Below are 4,712 nucleotides of genomic sequence, written 5' to 3'. Positions count from 1 at the left end.
AGAAGAGGGATGATATGCAAAAGCCTAAAAAATCATATTCAGTTTGAGCTTTGTGCCAATAACAGAAGGACATATTTTGTCCATCTTTCTTTGGATGAAATAAGGGAGCTTTGGTACTAGCACAATTACATAGAGGGTCCCGAGTTTATCTTATAGTATATTTTCATTTAGACTATAATCTGATGGCAGAGAATATACCACTCTTAATCTGAAATTACCAAAATAAAACTGCTTCAGGCGCCTTTATAATTCTGGGTTAACTAAACAATACAGCCTTTGGCTTATTTGTTTTCCACTTCCACAGAACAAATTACCACAAACTTAGAAACTTACAAGATTAATTTACTGTCTCACGGTCCCTATGGGTCAGGAATCTGGCATATTTCAGCTGGGCTCCCTGATTAGTGTCATACATGGCTGACACTAATCAAGGTCTTGGCTGATTGTATCCTTATCTGGAGGGTCAGCTCAGGAAATCCATTCTCAAGCTCCCTCAGGTAATTGACAGAATTCATCTTCTTGCAGTTGTATGACTGAGGTCCTCATTTTCTTGCAAGCTGTCAATCTGGGATTACTTCCATCTCCTAGAGGTTGCTTTTCATAACCCAGAGGACTCCTTCCATAGGCCACCCAAAAATGTGGCAGTTTACTTCTTCAATGACAGTCTTAGGGGTTCACTTGATTGGATCAGGCCTACCTAGTATAATTTCCCTTTTAATTAACTCAAAGCCAACTATTAGGGACCTTAATTATATCTGTAAGATCCCTTCATCTGTGCCATATAATGTTCTCTAATCATAGAGTTGATATCTCATCATAAACACAGGTTTTGTCTGCACTCCAGGAGAAAATTATACAAATCATACGAACCAGGGAACGGGGATTTAGAGGAACTATATTAGAATGCTGCCTACCACAAGCACCCTAGGAATTAAAGCCTCTGTCTTAATCCACGTACCCTGACCCAGTTTGCATTCAACCTCACAATCTATTTTTGGTTTTTACAAGCTTGAGGCTATTATTTTACTTATGATTTCACTATACTCCTAATCCTTGGCCTTGAGCTCCTGGGTTACCACCTGTGATTCTTCATGGCCTAAGCCACTGTTCTTGCTTTGTTAGTGACATTACTTGGCCTTTAATACTTGTTTTTTTGCTCCACTAGAATAACTTCAAGCCAAAGAATTTACCTGGAGTCAAGATGCTCCCTCATTGTTGAATGCTTGCCTGATGAGTATCTAGATATATGCGAGTTCTGTAATCCCATGCTAGAGGGAGAGGGAAGAGAAGTGGAAATCCCAACAGAATCAGATGAGTATCTGTAAACTGCCACATACCTATTTGGTATGTAGCCAGAGACTGTTAGATTGCGAAGAAAATAAAGAAAAAAGAATCTCTTCTACCTAGTAGGCCTTGCAACTCCAGGATTAGTCAAGTCCCTTGTTAGATGTTATATGTCCTTTGAAGGTGCAGGATGGGATAGGGAGGGCAAACCTTCCTGGTCAAGTGGCCCAAGTGCTATACGTAACCAAAAATATGCATTTTTCTAATTTTAACTCAGAATACATTTCTCCATATAAATAAGGTTTTAAACAAGGGTTTGTAGGTTAACCTAGTAACCAAACCCTTGTTTAAAACCTTATTTATATGGTTTTAAACAAGGGTTTGGTTACTAGGTTAACCTACAAACCCTTTAACAACAACAACAACAACATCATCAACAACAATAACAAACAGATGAGAAAATACTATAAGTGCAGAAAAGTTCAGAATGACTGCATGTTCATATTACATGTCTACCACTTCTTCTCTTTGGAGACTTGACTTAAGTACTCAACCAAACCGAGCAGAACTGTGCTATTTAGAGTGTGGAGATGAATTATCCTACTCTTAAAAATTATTTTTACCAACAATGAGATACCACTTCACACCAGTCAGAATATCTATTATCAAAAAATCAACAAATAACATGCGTTGGCAAGAATATGAAGAAAAGGGAATCTTTGTGCCCTGTTGGTAGGACTGCAAACTGGTACAGCCCCTATGGAAAACAGTATGAACATTCCTCAAAAAAAAACTAAAAATAGATATACCATATGACCCAGCAATTTCACTTCTGGATATTCATCCAAGGAAAATGAAAACTCTAATTCAGAAAGATACATGGACCCCTACCTATGTTCATTGCAGCATTATTTACATTAGACGAGATATGGAAGCGTCCTAGGTGTCCATCAAAAGATGAATGAATAAAGAAGATGTAATATATATACATATATATATATATACACATAAATATGTATATCATTATGCAGCAATAAAAAATAATAAAATCTTTTCACAGATTACAAGGATGGATCTAGATGGTACCATGCTAAGTGAAATAAGTCAGGCAGAGAAAAACAAATACAGTATGTTTTTGCTTCTGTGTGGAATCTAAAAACAAAACAAAACAAAACAAAAACCAACTCATAGAAACAAACCAAAGGGATGGTTACTGGAAAGGAGAGAATAGAAGAACAGGTCAAAAAGGAAAGGGGAATATAGTTGATAATATTGTGGTAAGTTTACACAGTGACAAATGATTACTAGACTTAGTGGGATGATCACACTGTAAGGTATACAAATGTCAAATCACTATATTGGACAACTGAAATTAATATAAACAATGTAAGGTTGTATATCAACTTTACATAAATAAAAAATAAATTAAAAATTAATTTTCTTGGGTAAAGGCTAATGGCTGTGCCACTGTGGAAATTGTTTTGGATATCCCTATGACTCAGCAATTTCACTCTTAAGTATAGTCTCCAAAAAAACGAAAACAGGTATGCAAACAAAATCTTGCACATGAATGTTTATACCATCATTATTCATGAGAGCCAAAAGATGGAAAAAACCAAGCCCATCAACTAATGAATGGATTAACTAAATGTGTTATATTTATACAGTGGAATATTATTCTATCTTTAAACAAATAAATAAAATTCTGATTTAAGCTACAACATGGATGAAACTTGGAAATGTATTTTTCATAATTTTATCATAATTTTATAAGCGAAAGAAGCCAGACACAAAAGACTACATGTCACATGATTCCATTTATATGAAATAACCATAATGGGCAAATCTATATATAGAGAAAATAGATTACTGAAATAGAAAATAGAAAAAAGAGGTAATAGTTAGATGCTATAAGATTTTTTTTTGCTAGTGATACAAGTGTTCTAAAATTGCTGTGGTAGTGGTTGTATATATCTGTGAATATATGAAAAGCCACTGCATAGCACACTTTAAATGGGTAAATTGTATGGTATGTGAATTATAGCTCAGGAACATTGTTAATGAAAGAGTTGATAACTGCTAAAACTGTTACGTAAACAGAGGTAAAGCATGAACCCTTTTCTCAAAGTCTAAGTAAAAACTTGAGCCTCATTTATGGTAGAGTGACTTACTCTTGGCCAAATCTTTTTCATTCATTAAAAATATTCTTTTATTATTTAGTTTTTAATCTAAAGAGCTTTAGTGAGTCTATGTTGTTTCTTAGACTAATAGAGCTTTCTGGGAGGTGTATGTGTGGGCTCTGATCTTGAACTTCAGAAAGAACAATAACTCTCCTTTGCTATTTGAGATAATTTACTTGTTTCTCTTACTACAAAGCACCTTCATGTGGAGGGTTTGGAAGGGGTGAAAGTGGACATTCACATTTAGTTTCTTTGGGATCGTTAAGCAGCTTCACCGATGCAGGATTGCTTTAGCACACTAGCTACAAAGGCAAACTCCAGTTTGTTGGCCAGAAGAGAAAGAGAAATGTCATTGTGGAGTTATGTGGAGCTAACCTGGACCAAGAGCTTTGAGGGAGAAGAGAAAGAAAAGAAAGCCAATAGTATAAAGGAAGGCATGCCGCATATCTTCTCATTAATGAAGTGTTTTCCATATTCAGTAATTGCCACACCTACTTAGCAAATTAGAAAATATCATTTTCATATTTTAAATGAGAAAAGTAATGTCTGGAGAGATGGTCACAGTAAACAGTGGAGTTGTAATTTATTTTTTTATTTTATTTTTTTAGGGGAGGCAATGGCAGATTACAGGAACCTTATCAGTTTACAATCCCTTATTTTTTATTTTTCATACCTACAGCACCTGGTCTTCCTAGATGGTCTCCCATCCAAATACTAACCAAGCCCCACCCTGCTTAGCTCCTGAGATCAGATGGGATCGGGCTTGTTCAGGGTAGCATGGCCATAGATGGTGGAGCTATAATTTAATCATAGGTCTTTTTGATTCCTTGAGGCTTCATTTCCTCTCCTTGACTCTTTTCACTCTACCTCAGTGATTCGCAAATGAGGGCAATTTTGGGCAATGTTTGGAGACATTTTTGGTTGTGACAGCTCGATGGCAGAATGCTACTGCCATCTAGTTGGGTAGAGGCTATGTATGAAGTTAGCTATCCTGCGATGCACACAGCACAGCCTTCCACAACAAAAAATTCTCTGGCTAAAAAACTCAATAGAGCTGAGGATGGGAAAGTATTCTGCATACAGCTTAATATCTCTTCAACTTCCATGTGTTCAGCAAAAATCCATAGATGATTCCCATTCTCACATTTATATGCCTAGTCTAGATGTCTACCAAGAGCTCTGAATTTATGTATGCAACTGCTCCCTAGAAATATCTCCTCGCATATCCCCCAAACTCAAAATATTCAG

At 36.1% G+C, this 4,712-nt stretch overlaps 1 pseudogene; it reads right to left on the bottom strand.

The window, feature by feature from the left end:
* Positions 1 to 4,134: 4,134 nt before the first annotated feature.
* LOC118602428 lies at positions 4,135 to 4,253 on the bottom strand (annotated as a pseudogene).
* Between the last annotated feature and the right edge of the window lie 459 nt (positions 4,254 to 4,712).

This window comes from Rousettus aegyptiacus, unplaced genomic scaffold, assembly GCF_014176215.1.
Source record: "Rousettus aegyptiacus isolate mRouAeg1 unplaced genomic scaffold, mRouAeg1.p scaffold_m13_p_4, whole genome shotgun sequence".
NCBI classification, from domain to species: domain Eukaryota; kingdom Metazoa; phylum Chordata; class Mammalia; order Chiroptera; family Pteropodidae; genus Rousettus; species Rousettus aegyptiacus.
Note: the sequence above shows the minus strand (reverse complement) of the source record. Positions and strands in the feature narration are given on the sequence as shown.